Source organism: Narcine bancroftii, chromosome 9, assembly GCF_036971445.1.
Source record: "Narcine bancroftii isolate sNarBan1 chromosome 9, sNarBan1.hap1, whole genome shotgun sequence".
NCBI lineage: Eukaryota > Metazoa > Chordata > Chondrichthyes > Torpediniformes > Narcinidae > Narcine > Narcine bancroftii.
In genome coordinates, this window is record NC_091477.1 from 52,405,117 (window position 1) to 52,422,884 (window position 17,768).

General features: G+C 39.1%; 1 long non-coding RNA gene across 1 annotated transcript; it reads left to right on the top strand.

Moving 5' to 3' along the window:
* The first annotated feature begins 1,980 nt into the window (after nucleotides 1–1,980).
* On the top strand, nucleotides 1,981–17,460 carry LOC138742938 (uncharacterized). The gene is made up of 3 exons (XR_011344527.1): nucleotides 1,981–2,076; nucleotides 2,657–2,835; nucleotides 17,025–17,460. It is a non-coding gene; the product is annotated as an uncharacterized lncRNA (long non-coding RNA).
* The last annotated feature ends 308 nt before the right edge of the window (nucleotides 17,461–17,768 follow it).

A 17,768-nucleotide genomic window follows, 5' to 3' on the forward strand; every position in this document is an offset into this window, starting at 1 on the left:
AGAGATACAGGAGGATCACTGCCAGAATCACTGGTTGTATATCTCTAGTTTTCCCTTTCTAAAGTCCACAATCAACTCCTTGGTTTTGGTGATACTGGGTGAGAGGTTGTTGTTAGTAAACTATTCAGCAAGTTTTCAATCTCTATCTATCACCCCTTTTTATAGAGATAATGGAGGTGTTGTACACTTTTATAGGTGTAAGGATTCTTAAGAATCCTCACTGATTCTTTAAATAAGAGACAAGCAGGCTAGATAAAAGAGATGCAGTGGATATGGTGTATTTGGACATTCAGAAGGCCTCTGAAAGGGTGCCATACATGAGGCTACTTAGCTAGATAAGAGCCCATGGTATAACACGCCACTTAGTTCAAAGAGTTGGAGTTGAGGATGCTTCTTTTTTATGTTTTATATCAATGATTTAGATCTTAGAATTGGCTTTTTGGTCCAGTTTTCAGATGATACAAAGGTAGGTGGAGGAGCAGAGGATGTTGAGGAAACAGGGGAGATGCAGAATGACTTGGACAGATTAGGAGAATTGGCAGAGAAATGGCCAATTAAATATAATGTCGGAGAATGTACATTTATGCACTATGGTTGAAAAATAAATGGGCAGACAATTTTACATATGGGGAGAACATTTAAAATACCCAAGTGCAAATGGAGCTGGGAGTCCTTGTGCAGGATAGATTGAAGTTAAACTTGGACATTGTATCAGCAAGGAAGAAGCCAAAAACCATGCTGACATTCATTTCAAGGGGAATAGAATCTAAGAGCAGGGATCTATCGTTGAGTCTTTTATAAGGCACTGATGAGACCTCACAGTGTATTTTGAGCAGTTTTGGGCTTCTCATTTAAGAAAGTGTGCTGATGTTGGAGAGGGTTCCAGGAATGAAAGGGTTATTATATGAGGAGTATATGACACCTCTTGGAATTTAGGAGAATGGAGTGGGGAATGTTGAAAAGCATGGACAGAGTACCTGTAGAAAGATTGTTTCCCCTGTTGGGAGAATCTTGGACAAGAGAGCCAACCTCAAGATGAAAGGGAATCCACTTAGAACAGTGATGTGGAGGAATTTATTTAGCTAGAGGGTGGTAAATCTGTGGAACTTGTTGCCACAGGTGGTTGTGGTGAACAAATCATTGGTTGTAATTAGGGCAGAAATTGATAGTTCTTGATTATCCAGGGGAGATGGGTGGAGAGAGGGACAGTGAAAGAAAATGGATCAACTTTTTAAAAATATTTTATTTAAAATGTTTATCCATACATGGAGTCAGTTACAAAATAAAAAAGATACAAATATAAAAATATTATACACTTCATGATGGTTAAATTCCCCTACTCCCCCAAACCTCTCCCACCCTAGAAACCCTAAAAGAAAAAGAAAAAAAGAAAAGACAAGAATGAAAAAGAGAAAGAAAGAAAGAAAGAAATGCCAAGAAAGTGCCACTCACCAATATATATTCTATTTAATTCTTTGGAGAAGGATTATGCAAGTTCCTTGGGTTCGAAAAACTACAAATTGATACCTGAAATTTATAAATATAGGCACCTAATTTGCAGAAATATTTCTTAAATTATGTAATCTCAAGTGATAGACTATGATGCATCTCGGCATTCCATCATGCCATACATATATCTGAATCAGATTTCCAAGCAACTGCTGTACATTTTCTTGCCACTGCTAATAGTATTTTGACAAATTCTGTTTGGTATTTAGAAAATTTCAATTTTGGTCTTGTTCCAACAATGTACCCTAATAAAAATAGTCTGGGTGTTAAAAAATGTACCTACTTCTTTGCCACATCTAAAACATTGAACTGATAAATCTGACTTCAACCTACTTAATTTTGGTGGTGGGAGATACAATTAGTGTAAAACAATTGCTCTGAACCAATCCATACCTTTCATGTATTGTATTTGACCAGTTTTTTTCAGGAATTCTAACATTTAAATCTGATTCCCATCTCTGTTTAGGCTCATGAACCCCGTTTAGGAGTTGCCATTTGAAGTAGAAGGTATATGGCAGAAGTAAATTTCTTCATATTTTGCTTTCAAATCAAATTCTCTACATTTTGGTAAATTTCTTCATATTTTGCTTTCAAATCAAATTCACTACATTTTGGTAATAGCATTGTTGGGCCTAATTTATCCATTAACTGTGCTCTTAATTGAAAATAATAACAGAGTGTGTTATTAAGTATTTCTTACTTATTTTTTAATTGATCAAATGGCATCAAATGTCCTCTTTCATAATAATCCTCAATACGTTGGATCCTTTTACAAGACCAGATATCTAAGGATTGATTAGCCATTGTCAAAAGATTAAGTCTATTTTGAATCAAAGACATTTTAGGTAGTACCCTCTTATTCCAATTTTACCATCTATCTCGTTCCAAATATTTATCATATGTTTTCACAGAGGGGCTTCTTTCTCACCAGATATTAATTTCACTTTCCATTTATATATAAAGTCTTCTGCTCTTCTCTATTCTATTTTCTCATGCAGGTTTCCCTCCTTACTCAAAAAAGGGAGCTAGAAATTTCATTTGTGCAGCTTGATGATAATTTTTAAAATTTGGAAGTTGTAATCCTCCTAATTCATATTTCCATGTTAATTTTTTTCTATTGGGACCCTGCACATCTTACCATCAAAAGAAACTTTCTGACAAAATTATTTTATTCCTGAAAGAACTTCTAAGGTATTGATATGCACAGTGTTTGAAAAGGATATTGTACTCCTGGGAATATATTCATCTCAACACATCTCAATTCTACCCACCAATGTTATTGGAAAAAATCATCCACCTATCCAAATCTTCTTCAACCTTTTTAAGGTGAGCAATTCAGTGTATATAAATTATTTAAATTATTATCTTTGTGTATCACTAAATATTCTATCCCATTTATCAACCATTTAAATTAAGTATCTCTTTGACATGGAGTATAATCCCCTCCTGTAAAAGGTATAATTTTGCTTTTGTCCTAATTTATTTTATAGCCAAAATGTTTCCCATATTCTTACAATTTTAAGTGAAGTTTTCATAATGAAGTTGCTGGTTCTGTCCAAATATATCAAAATCATCAGCAAATAATTTAATTTTATATTCCTCTTGATTAACCCTGAATCCCTGAATATCAGTGTCACACAGAGTTGCTTCTCCAAGCAGTTCTATTGCAAAAATAAATAGAGCTAGAGATAATGGACATCCTTGCCTGCTGGTCCTAGTTAACTGGAATGGTTCAGAAACTTGTTCATTTGTTACAACTTTGCCTTGAGGCTCATTATATAAAGCTCTAATCCAATTCGAAAAAATGCGTCCCAATCCAAATATTCCCATTTGAGTCTATCAAACACTTTTTCCACATCTAGACCCACCTCAACATTCAAATCCCCTCTGTTTTGTGCCAAGTTAATTATACTAAGTAATCTAGTTACACTGTCAGCAGGTTGTCTCTTTTTAACAAAGCCTGTTTGATCCATATTTATTAATTTTGGTAAAAATGTAGTCAATCTATTTGCAAAAAAATTTGGCAATAGTCCTATTATGTGAATTTAACAATGAAATAGGCTTATAGGATGATGGTTTTAACAGATCCTTATCTTGTTTTGGTATCACAGTAATTATCACTGTTGAAAAAGATTCTAGGAGAGTATGTGTTTCCAATGCCTGATCGAATTCCTCCATAAAAAGAGAAATCAATAAATCTTTAATAAAATTCATGTGGGAAACCATCTTCTCCCAAAGACTTATAATTTTGCAATAAACTTAATACTTCCCTTGCCTCAATTTGAGTGAAATGAGTATTCAATTCTATCTGTTCTTCTAAGTTTAACCTTGTGACAGAAAATCTTTGATTTTATTGTCATCTCAGATTCATATATCTTAGAATAAAATTGTTTAAAAGTCTCATTAATTTTTTGTAGTTTATAACTAATTGCTTTCAAACCTGTTTTTATTGAATTAATTGTCTTGAGACCTATTCTGCTTTCAACTGCCAAGAATGCACCTTATGGGCTCTTTCACCTAGCTCATGATACTTCTGTTTGGTTCTCAATATTGGTTTTTTGGTTCTATATGTTTGCAATGTATTATACTGAAGTTTTTTTTAATTAATATGTTCTCTACATTTATCCTCAGAGCCTCCCTTTTGAAAGTCATTTTCCAAATACAATATCTATTTTTCCAATTGTTCCACCTCTTATATAATCCTTCTTAATCTTAGAAGTATAATTTATAATTTGTCCTCTTAAATATGCTTTCACAGTATCCCATATAATAAATTTATTATTAACTGAATTTGAATTAGTCTCACAAAATATCTGAATTTGTCTTCTAATGAAATCACAAAAATTTGGTCTTTTTAACAACAAAGAGCTGAATCTCCATCTATAAACAGATTATTTTTTTTGTCGGACATTGTAACTGCCATTAATAAAGGTGAATGATCTGATAAAATTTTCACTTTATATTCAACTTCAATAAGTGTGCTGACATTAAAAATAAATCAATTGTAGAATGAAAATTATGTCTGTTAAAAAGAATAATCTCTCTCTCTTGGATGATTTCTTCTCCATGCATCTACTAAATTCATTTTCTCCCATTAATGCCAAAGTGAATTTTGCCCTTATCACTACTCTAATTGACCTATCTAATGCTGGGCCCAAACAAAAATTAAAAACTCTCACCTACTAAAAATTTTTTATAAGCATCTGCTAAGTTGAAAAATGTATCTAGAATAAATTTTGTCACCATCAACATTTGGCACATATAAATTCATAAAGGTCCACAGTTCCAACTAAATCTGACAATGTACTATTACATATATCCATGCTGGATCTGTTCTATATTTTGTATTTTAACTGGAAGATTTTTCCTCATCAAAATTGTTATTCCCCTCATCTTCAAATTAAACAGAGGCTATAACATTGTCTTACCAAATCTCTTTAATTTTTTATGTTCTTTTCAATTAAGTGAGTTTCTTGCAAAAAGGCTGTCAGCTCCAATTTTCTAAATGTGTGCCGATACCCCTTTCTCTTCACCATCCCATTAACATTAAAACTTATAAATTTCATTGTATTACTCATCCCTATAAAAATGGTCACTGTTTTCTTATGTTCCCACTTCAGCTCTCCCTACATACCCTTTCCAATAATTTAATCAATTATTATCTTCCATGTTAAAGCACACCTACCCCGGCAATCCAAGTATAAAAAAGAAGAGAAAGATATAATTAAAATATAATACACATAACAATCAAAATAAAACAAACTAGAACCTCCCCCCCCCCCCCCCATTATATGGGTTGTGGCAAATGCCACAAAAAAATCCCCTACCCCCAACTCAACCCTCCATGCCCTCACCCCAGATATTCACCAGATATATGTTAATCATTCTTTCATATATATATATATATATACCACCTCACTGACAAAAGGCAAAGGAGGAAAAACCCAACACCCAACCCCAACCAACCAATTTTCCCCTGCAACCGCTGCAACTGTGTCTGCCTGTCCCGCATCGGACTTGTCAGCCACAAACGAGCCTGCAGCTGACGTGGACATTTACCCCCTCCATAAATCTTCGTCCGCGAAGCCAAGCCAAATAAGATATACAAAATAATATTTTAATTAAAAAAATAACAATGTGTTAATTTAGTCACTTTGCTGGGTGAGCATTCAGCAATGAATCCACGAACTCTTCTGCCCAGTCACTATCCATGAAGAATTTTCTTCCACCACCTGGCAATTAGATCTTCAAAGTGGCTAGATGATGCAATATAAAGTGATATCCCTTTTACCAAAGAGAATTTTTAACTTGGTTAAATACTCTCCTTCACTTCAGTAATGCTGCCCTTCTGTCTGAGTAGAACAAAACTCAACTTCTTTGATAATCAAGAGGACCACTTCTTGCTTTTCCTCCATCTGCAGCAAATAGCTTTTCTCTGTCTTAATATTTCAAACATTTTATCTGTATAGAACATGGCTTTTGATCTGGAGATGGTTGTGGTCTGAGAGCTCTGTGTGCTCTTCAATTTCAATAGATTGTTTAAAGTTCTCCACTCACAAAACTTGAGGTATCATTCTTGAAATAATTGAATTGGGCCTTGGCCTTCAATATCCTTGAGAGCAACAATCTTAATGTTATTTCTTCTACTAAAATTTTCTAAAATGTCCACCTTTTCCCAAAGTATTTTCCTTTCCATAGTCTATGCAAGTGTTTCATTCTTCTCTCTTCCCAGTCCTTCCTGTGCATCTTCCACATTTTTAACTCTTTCATCCATATTTTCCAATGTAACTTGCATCTTATTCACAATAGCAAAGTATTGTTTTAAATGTCTATTTGTATTCTTTCATTCTCCTTTCAATTCTCTCAACAAGTCTGCATGAGAGCATTCAAGTTCTTGTTTCTTAGATTTTTTTACCTTTAACTTTAGTAGAAACTTTAACTTTTTCTTCTATTACATCTTGTTCCTCTTCATCTTCATCATCTTCTTCACTGTCACTGTCCTCTCTGATTTCCTGCTGCAGAGGCCTGTAGCTGCTGCCACTAGCAAAAATGCTAGCTACTCCTGCTGCCTCTTTTAATTCGTGCATGAGCGACTTCCACTGCATGCGCGTTAAGTCTTCAATGCCATCTCCCTGCTCCAGTGGCGGAGATGTGCCTGCAGACATCCCAGCAGCTACATGGCTTACTTGGGAGGCTGCTTGCACTTCAGCCCCAGGCTTCATTTGGACACGATACCTCTGATCATGATTTTATTGCTCCAGTAATTGGACTCCAGATGGTTCAGTGAGAAGTTTCTTTTTTGGTGACACACTTAAAATGTTCTTATACAGTTCTAATATTGTTTCTTCTTCAATTGGTCTATTGAACTTTACTTAAAGGGCACTTTTTAAACTAATTTTCAGGGAGGGCCAGGCTCCTATGTCATGACTCTACTGCATCACATGAAGTCCCCCGGAAAATGGATCAACTCCTGATTAAAAAGCGGGGCATGCTCGATGAGCTGAATAGGTTATTTCTGCTGCTATGTCTTATGGTCTTATGATTGGTGTTTGAAGGTGAAGAAATCCAGGATCCAATTATATATTAAACTGTCTGCTTGGGCACTCTGGTTCCCATCCCCCTACAATTCAAATTTAACCCCCCCCAACCCCCCCCTCCCCAGAGCAGAACCTGCAAACCTTCTTGCAAGGGTATTAGTCCCCTTCTAGTTCAGATGGAAGCCATCCCGTTGGTACAGGTCCCAATTTCCTTGGAAGAAAGCCCGATGAATCATTCTCAATCTGTGTCAAACTCCACAGAGACCTTCCAGGCTCATTACATGCTTACACGTGTCAGAGATTTGGAAGATAGGGCACATTTGTTGTGCTGTCATTCTCCGCGAAACTTTCTTTTTAGTGCATTTTCCAGCATCTACATTTTTTTTCTGTTTTTCCTCTGCAAATTCTCAAGCTATGCATATTTTGAAGAAGTTTTCTTCCACGCCTCCAAAAGGTCTCGTGGAGCTATCACATTGGTCCCCTCCTGCACTTTCAACTGCCCTCTGCCTTTCCACTAACCCCTCCCCTCCACCTTTGACATTCTTGATATCACTCCTTCCTACTTTAGCCTCACTAAAGTGTTCTGACTCAACACAGTGTCTGACCTCTTCCACCCATGGATTCTGCCTGACCCCCTGAATCCTTTACCCAAGATCCCAGTATCCGCTCTGTGTTTCTCTTGCTGGTGTACTGACCCACTTTCACACCTGCTGTACTGTTTAAAGGGCTGTTGAGTAGACCAAAGCTGCCTAGGGACTTGAAAGATGATCACTAATTCTCTCAGACCCTCTACAATGATCATCTCTTCGTCATTTTAGAGGCAATGCAGGGAGCAAGAGAAGTGACAAGAAGCGTATCCCAAAACATATAAAAAATGGGGTCATGCTTTGACTGCAACTCTCTGACAAACAGTATATCTAAATGTTGGGATGTTCTGAGCCAGTGGTGACATTCAAGTTTTTAACTTTAATTTTTAAATGTGGACATACAGCACAGTTACAGGCCCTTATGGCCCATGAGTCCGTGCTGCCTAATTATACCCAACTGACTGACAAGCCCTGGTATGTTTTGAACGACGGGAGGAAGCCAGAGCACCCGGCAGAAACCCACACAGGCATGGAGAGAATGTACCAACTCCTTACAGACAGAGTGGGATTTGAACCCCAGTCCCAATTCCTCATGCTGAAATGGCATTGTACTAACAGCTATGCTAACTCTGTCTCTTCTGCAGCAAAGTTTCAATGAACTACATATGCCTGGATTGTTCCGCTGCCCTGGCATAGGTTGTTATGTAGAAGAGGTTAAGGTTACATAAATTCTGTAGTCCCTAAATCAGACCATGTGGCCGAAGCTAATCTATACTGTGTATCCCAGATTGCTACTTCTTCCAATATTAGGGAGACCAGGAGTGCAGACTATTCAATATAACTCAACAATCAGCTCCTGTCTGAGCAGTGACATGGATACATTCCAGTAAGAGGTCTATGGCGGATGCCATCTCACTGGCTCTACACAAAACACTGGAATACCTGAATGGCAAAGATGCTCTTTATCGATTACAGTTTGGCATTTAACACCATCATCCCCTCAAAATTGATCAGCAAACTCCAAAACTGTGTTATTGGATCATGGATTTCCCTACCTCAAGACCATAATCTGTGAAGATTGGTAAGAAATTCTCCATTAGTATTGGATTAACAAAGGGCTGTGTTCTTAGCCCCCTGCTCTACTTACTTTATACCTATGACTGTGGGGCTCAGTATAACAATAACACTATCTACAAATTTGCCAACGATGCCACGGTAGTGGGCTGTATAAAGGAAAGGGATGAGTGAGTATACAGGATGGAGATTGAATATTTGGCTGAATGCTGCAACTATAACAACCTTACACTCAAGGAGTTGATTGTGGACTTCAGGAAAGGAAAGGAAAGGAAAGCCAGAAGTTTACAATCCAGTGATCAGAGATGGAAAGGGTGAGAAATTTTAAGTTCTTGTGAGTCACTATCTCGGAGGATCTTTCCTGGACCCAACACACCAATGGCATTGTGAAGAAAGCACGTCAGCACCCCTACTTCCTCAGGAGTTTGCGGAGATTTGGTATGACATCAGAAACCTGGCAAATTTCTTCAGAAATGTGGTGGAAAGTGTGCTGACTGGCTGCATCACCAGTTTCCTTGTGCATAAAACTCTCCAAAAGGTAGTGGACACATCACAGGCAAAACCATCCCCACTATTGACCACATCTTTTGGGAGTGCTGCCATCATCAAAGACCCTCACCCCACAGCACATGATCTTTTCTCGCTGCTGCCATCAGGAAAGAGATATAGGTCCCACAAGACTCGTACCACCAGGTTCAGAAACACATGCTACCCCTCCACCATTAGAATCTTCAATGACAAGCACAATTAGAGACTCATTTAAGGACTCATGCACTTTATTGATTTTCTTTTTGTTCTCTCTATTGTGCCAGGTTGTTTACAGTTCTTGTCTGTTACATGATTTATGCTGTGTATAGTTTATTTTTTGCACTACCTATTAGTGGTAATTCTGCCATGTCCACAGAAAATAAAGAATCTCAGGGTTGTATGTGATGTCATGTATGTACTCTGTCAATAAAATTGAAATCTTCTGGAATCTTCCAGTAATTGAATCATACCTAATTTTCTTTTGGGGCCCAGGACTCAGCTGAATAGTTATGTGAATATATGACTGTTATAGCTTTCCAAAGCAGAGAATGAAGAGCTATATACAGTACATATACAGTACTCTCCTTTTGGAGTGTGGAGCTCTCGACAATTCATAAGAGCTAATAAATATTCAACTTCTGTGTAATGAGGCAAAAAAAACTCATGGCTAATGGCTTGTTTGCACAGACATCATATCAGCTTAGTTGAAGACAGTCTGCATAGTCCACCAATTCTCAGCTGAGGTTCCATTTAAATGTCTGGATATCCAGTGGAAGATCTGTTTCTACTTTCCCATGATCTTGAATCCTCTCCCTGTTCTGGTTAATGCAGTGGGGTATGGAGGTATTGTCGAGGGCCACCATGGGTCCTTGAGATGAATTTATGTTTGTTCTGCTTTATGGACATCCTGGTGATGTAGGGCTGGGCATTTGGTCATTGTTGCCTGCATATTCTATGATCTCAACACCTGGAGGACTCAGCCTTTGAGGAAGAAGCAGAAAACTGCATCATCAGCCATTTGAATGGACAGGCTGACGATATAAAACATAGAAACTCCAAAATCTGCATCAAAACACCAAATTAAACTAAATCTCTGCTCTCTGCACATGAATGGAAGAATATTGTCGATCTAAAAGCCTCTTAAGCCTCTACCATATGTGCCAGCCTTTTAAGTGCACTGATGTATTTTCATGGACAGGTGTTTCTTAAGGCCTGGATCTTGGAATGAATTAGCACATTAATATATAAACAGATATACAATTTTAGGTGCTGATCATGATTAACTACTTACCAACATAAAGCGCACATTGACTTTCACTGGGATTGCAATGATCTACCGTATTCCTCTTCAAACTGCTGATTCCTGTGTGGAACAGTTAATGCCAATGACAGACTCCTTCTCCAAGCCCATTTGGAAGGCAGACTCATTATGCACTTGTGCAGCATTCTCTCAAAGGGCTTTGGCTGTTTCATGCAGACCAGGCAAGTATCTGTCCTCTGACCAGCATGTAATAATGATTTCATCTCTGACCACCCAAGGTTGCTTAAGGTCTTTCTGTCTGGTATGATGCAGTGCATGTTTGATATGAGTGGATCTTCTATCCCAGAGCAGATTAGCAATGGCTTTGAATCGAATCTTGTAATTCATATTTAATAATGGGAATGGATAAGGCAAGACATGGCTGGACAATTCCTGATCTCCTCCCTCTTTCTCCTTCTGCTTGGTGGTGAGGTTGATGTTCCCTTTCCAAAATGAGAATACAAGGAAGAGGAGCAGGGGGAGGTCATCTGACCCATTCAGCCTGCTCCCTCATTCAATCAGATTATGGCTGATCTGGCTGTGCACTCAGCTCTACTTAGTGAAACATGATAGGATGCATCAAAATGCTGGAGGAACTCAGCTGGCCTTTTCAGCATCTAAAGGAGGCAAAGATATGTTACCGATGTTTCAAGCCTGAGCCTTTCTTCAAGGAAAAATCAGAGAAGGCAGAAAAACTAGAATGGTTGGGGGGAGGGAACAAAATAGTACAGAGCAGTAAGGAGAAGGTTAGAATGAAAACAATGAAAGTTTGTAGTAAGTATTTGAATATGGATGGGCAGGTGATAGAGAAGGGAAATGCTCTGGAAGAAGATGAAGGGCAATTGTCAGGAAAAGTAAATAATGTTGTTCTTAAAGATGAGGGAAAACAGGGATTAAAAAATGGGAAATCCCTGAAATTCATATATTTTAATGCCAGGAGTATTGTAAAAAAGGTGGATGAGCTGAAGGTGTGGATTGATACTTGGAAGTATGATGTGGTAGCGATTAGTGAGACATGGTTGCAGGAGGGATGTGATTGGCAACTGAATATCCCTGGGTTTCGTTGTTTTAGGTGTGATAGAGTCGGAGGGGCAAGAGGAGGTGGGGTTGCATTGCTTGTCAGGGAAAATATTACAGCGGTGCCTAGGAAGGATAGATTAGAGGGCACATCCACGGAGGCTATTTGGGTGGAACTGAGGAGTAGGAAAGGAGAGGTTACACTTGTAGGGGTGTATTATAGACCACCCGGAGGGGACCGAGGCCTAGAGGAGCAAATCTGTAGGGAGATAGTAGATATTTGTGATAAGCACAGGGTTGTAATTATGGGAGATTTTAATTTTCCACATATAGATTGGGAAACACATTCTGTGAAAGGAATGGATGGGTTAGAGTTTGTGAAATGTGTGCAAGATAGTTTTTTACAACAATATGTAGAGGTGCCGACCAGAGAAGGAGCAGTGTTAGATCTACTGTTGGCAAATGGGATGGGTCAAGTGACGGAGGTTAGTGTTGGCGAGCACTTCGGGTCCAGTGATCATAATGCCATCAGCTTCAATGTCATTATGGAAAGAGAGATATCAGGGCCAAGGATTGAGGTTTTTGATTGGGGAAAAGCTAGATTTGAGGAGATGCGAAAGGACTTGCAGGGTGTGCATTGGGACAATTTGTTTTATGGGCAGGATGTAGTAGAGAGATGGAAGTCTTTTAAAGATCAGATTTTGAGAGTGCAAAAGCTTTATGTTCCTGTTAGGTTAAAAGGAGGGGCAAAAGGTTTGAGAGAGCCGTGGTTTTCAAGGAATATTGGAAACTTGGTTCGAAGAAAAAGGGAGGCGTACATTAGATATAAGAAGCATGGAGTTAAGGAGATGTTTGAAAGATACATTGAATGTAAGAGGAATCTTAAGAGAGGAATTAGGAAAGCTAAAAGAAGGTACGAGAAAACTATGGCAAGCAGGGTGAAAACAAATCCAAAAGAGTTCTACAAATATGTTAATGGTAAGAGGAAAGCTAGAGACAAAATTGGTCCCTTAGAAAATCAGAGTGGAAAACTGTGTGTGGAACCTAGAGAAATGGGGGAGATATTGAACAGTTTCTTTTCTTCGGTATTCACTAAGGAGAAGGATATTGGGAGATGTGGGATAAAAAAAGCAAATTGGGTAAATATGGGGAATATAGAGATTACAAAAGGTGTAGTTTTAAGGCTTTTGAAGAATATAAAGGTGGATAAGTCTCCAGGACCAGACGGGATCTTCCCCAGGACATTGAGAGAAGTGAAGGAGGAAATAGCAGAGGCTCTGGCGGTAATTTTTCGAATGTCATTAGATATGGGGATAGTGCCGGAGGATTGGCGCATTGCGCATGTGGTTCCGTTATTTAAAAAGGGTTCAAGGAGGAAGCCTGGCAACTATCGGCCTGTAAGTTTGACGTCTGTGGTAGGTAAATTAATGGAGAAAATTCTTAAAGATAGTACTTATAAACATCTGGATAGACAGGGTCTGATCAGGAGTACTCAACATGGATTTGTGGGAGGAAGGTCATGTTTGACCAATCTGATTGAATTTTTTGAAGAGGTGACTAGGAATGTGGATGAGGGTAGCGCAGTGGATGTTGTCTATATGGACTTCAGTAAGGCCTTCGATAAGGTACCACATGGAAGGTTAGTTAGGAAGGTGCAGTCTTTAGGTATAAATTTTGAGATAGTCAAATGGATTGAACATTGGCTGAAAGGGAGAGGCCAGAGAGTGGTAGTGGATAATTGTCTGTCAGGTTGGAGGCCGGTGACCAGTGGTGTGCCTCAAGGATCTGTATTGGGCCCATTGTTGTTCGTTATATACATTAATGATCTAGATGATGGGGTGGTGAATTGGATTAGTAAATATGCAGACGATACTAAGATAGGTGGAATAGTGGATAATGAAGAAGGTTTTCTAGGATTGCAGAGGGATTTGGGCTGCTTAGAAAAGTGGGCTGAAAAATGGCAGATGGAATTTAATGCTGATAAGTGTGAGGTGCTTCATTTTGGTAAGAAGAATCAGAATAGGACATATGTGGTAAATGGGAGAGCATTGAGGAATACAGAAGAGCAGAAAGATTTAGGAGTGACGGTACATCGTTCCCTGAAGGTAGAAACTCACGTGAATAGGGTGGTGAAGAAGGCTTTTAGTATGCTGGCCTTTATCAATCATTGCATGGAATATAGGAGTTGGGAGGTGATGTTGAGATTGTATAAGACGTTGGTGCGGCCTAATTTGGAGTTCTGTGTGCAGTTCTGGTCGCCTAATTATAGGAAGGATATAAACAGAGTGGAGAGAGTGCAGAGAAGGTTTACCAGAATGTTGCCTGGGTTTAAGCATCTGGAGTATGGGGAGAGATTGGACAGATTGGGTCTTTATTCTTTGGAGCGTAGAAGGTTGAGAGGGGATTTGATAGAAGTATTTAAGATTATGAAAGGGATAGACAGAGTGGATGTGGATAGACTATTTCCGTTAAGAGGAGGAAAGATTAAAACAAGAGGACATGAGTTAAGAATTAAGGGGCAGAGGTTTAGAGGTAACATGAGGGGGAACTTCTTTACTCAGAGAGTGGTAGCTGTGTGGAATGATCTTCCGGGAGAAATAGTGGCGGCGGAGTCAATTGTATTATTTAAGAAAAGGTTGGACAGGTATATGGATGAGAGGAAGATGGAGGGTTATGGGCATTGTGCAGGGAGGTGGGATTAGAAAGGGGTGTTTGGTTCGGTGCGGACTAGAAGGGCCTAATGGCCTGTTTCCGTGCTGTAATTGTTATTATTATTATTATAAACAGGATATGTCAGACAGTCACAGAATTCAAACAATGGGGGAGGAATCTAGACCCACAAAAGATGTTAATTGGATAGGATAAAGGAATATGTGAGAATTTATCATGTCCGTGCTAAAGGAGACAGGGAACGGAGAGATGACAGGGAAAAGGGAGGTTTAACAAAAACCAGAGAAATCCATATTAATACCATCTGATCAGAGGGTGCCCAGTGGGAGAATGAGGTGTTGTTCCTCCAATTTATGGGTGGTCTCAGTCTGGCAGTGCATGAGACCATGGACGATATGTCGGCAAGGGAATGGGATAGAGGAAATGGGTGGCCACTGAGGAGATCCAAGCTATTGTGGCAGAGAGAATCGAGGTGCTCAACAAAGTGATCTCCCAGTCAGCGCCCAGTCTCTCCAATGTAGAGAGGACCACAGACGGAGCACAGAATGGTTGCCTTTTCCCCATAATCATTGTTGCCTACCATGCAAAACTCCTATCAATTTCTGACTTAAATATATGAAACAGGGAGCATCTTCTGCTTCCTCAGACAATTTCTCAGATTCACTGCTCTATGGGAGAAGCAGTTTCTTCTCTATCTTAAATGTACTCTTGAATCTTGAGGCTTTGTGCCTTCATTCACATCTTACCTATCAGTGGAAACAGTTTTCATGCTTCCATCATCTATTCCTTTCATAATTTTATATTTTTATGAGATTCCCCTTCATACTTCTGAATATCAGCAAGTATAGTCTTAAATGACTTAACCTCTGCATCGACTCAACCCGCCATCTCCAAAATCATTTGTGATCCTTCTGAGCACCACCTCCAAGGCCAGTGTATCCTTTCACAAATACTGAGACCAGAACTGCACTCAGTGCAGCCTTAGCAGTGTTCTGATTAGTTGTAGCAGAACCACCTTGCTCTTACATTTATCTATTTCGCAATGAAGGCAAACAATCCATTTGCATTCTTGATTAATAAATATATTCCTGCTGATTTCTTGTAGATTCCTGATACATTCAGCAACTCTGAATCCGAAGCAGAATTTATTGTCATGAACATCACAAGATTCCTTATTTTGTTGCAGGATCAGAGTGAAGATATTTATATAAAATAAATAAATAAAAATAGTGCAAGAAAAAGGAAAAGTCTAAATAGGCTTATGGTTCATTGTTCATTCATGAATCTGATGGCAGAGAGGAAGAATTTATCCTTGTGCTGCTGAGGGCTCAATTTCAGGTACCTGTACCTTTTCCCCGATGGTACTAAAGTGAAGAGGGCCTGGCCTGGGTGGTGGGGGTCCTTGAGGGGTTCTTAATACACTGCCGCTTTTAGATGTCCTCAGTGAAATGAACACTAGTGCCCATGATGTTGTAGGCCTCTGGAGTGTTTTTCTTGTCCTGAGCTTTGACACTTCTGACCCAGACAGTGATGCAACCAGCCAGAATGTCTCCACCTGTAGAAGTTTTTGAGAGTCTTCAGTGACATACCGAATCACATCAAACTCCTCGCAAAGTATAGCCACTGGTGGGCCTTCTTTATGATTACATCAACATGGAGGTTCCAGGCCAGATCCTCAGTGATGTTGACACCCAGGAATTTCAAGTTCTTGGCCCTCTTCACTGTTGACCCCTTAATTAGGACTAGTTTGTGTTCTGAATTCCTTCAGTAGTTCGCAATAATCTCCTTGGTTTTGCTAATGCTGAATGCAAGGTTTCTTGTTATAACACCATTCAACAGCTGATCTACCTCCCTCCTGCACATTCCTTCATTTCCTTCTGTGATTCTACCAACAACAGTAGTTATTTGCAAATTTGTAGATAATGTGAAATGTCATGGTGTGGAGTGAGTAGAGCAGTGTCTCTGTGGGACTGTGCATGGACTTTCTATCCTCCTCAGAATCCACAGAACATGAGCAGAAGCAAATCACCCTTGATCAGAAGTTTCCCTATTTAGCCAAGATGAATTTCAGGGCTATTGTTCTCTGAAATGTGTACTCATATGATAAGACACCTTGTATTCCAAACATTAAAAAGAACAGATTTTGCAGTAGCGCAGATAAGATAAAAGTTCCAGGAAATGGTGCAGCACAGATGGCATAGCAGTTAGTGTAACACCTTTACAGAGTCAGCAATTGGGACCAGGGTTCAAATCCCACACTGTCTGTAAGGAGTTTGTACGTTCTCTCCGTGTCTGTATGGATTTTCCCCAGGGCCTCTGGTTTCCTCCCACCATTTGAAATGTACCAGGGGGTGTAGGTTAATGGTATGTAAATTGGGCAACACAAGCTCATGGGCCGAAATGGCCTTTTACCATGCTTTATGTTAAAATTTAAATTTTGTAAGTTAACAGACTTCAGTAACGAAGGATAAACAGCTAAGATAAACTGAGTGTGCCAAAATCCTCCTCGTGTAAACCCAGAATATTGATCATCTCTTTGCCTCCTCAGATGTTGCTTGACTCATTGAGTTCTTCCCTCAGTTTATCTTTTGCTCTGGTTTCCAGTGTCCGTCGTCTTTTTTGTCTCCATGCTTCAGTACCAATATACCAAACTGAAGGACTAACACAGCGTATCACAATGTGAATAAATTACAATACAAAGACAGAAAATGGAATGAGAAAAAGTCAATGTTTGGGGTCTGTGACCTGTCATCAGAACTAGGCTTATGGAATCTGAAATGTTGATTGTTTCTTTTTCCACAGCTGCTGAGATTTTTCCCAAGTTTTCTGATACTGATGCAGATTTCCAGAATTAGTATTTTTATTATTTTTATGCACATAGATTTGTGCCTGCAAGTCTCTCCAACTGCTGAGGCAATATCGTCATTGGAAGACTCCAGAGAAGGCTCAGTCTCATGACCATATGAAATATTGAGGATGGAGCACTCTTTAAAATAGCCTAAATTGTCTCTTTCCTATGGCACAAGTTGACAGCCCAAGGGCATGAAATGAAAGCAGGCACAGGCTTGCTTGATGCTAGTAGGTCTGGGACTGAATCAGGAACAGTTACTGACTGCTCCAACCATATCAATAGCAATGAGATAATGGACATCAGGAGAGAAGCTTGGAAAAAAAATACATTTGTGAATTTTTTAAAAAGCTGCATATGCAGGATATCTAAAATAAAAATGGGAATTGTGGAAATACTCAGCAGGACAGGTTGCATCTCTGGGAAGAGAAGACGAAGATCTTTCATTGAAACACCTATTTATTTTGCCATTTCCTTTGAACCACATATAGTATTTAAGGCACTAATTAAATGGTTGACAAATTGCCTTGGCTAAATCATTCTTTTGCTTTAGTCATTTCCTGGCTAAACAATAGAATAACGCTACAAACTTTTATCAAGCGAAAATAATACCCTAGGGTCAGCACTGTTGGTGTGTTGGTTCATGCAACAGCATTACAGCGCCAGTGATCGGGACCAGTGTTTGAATCCCGCGCTGT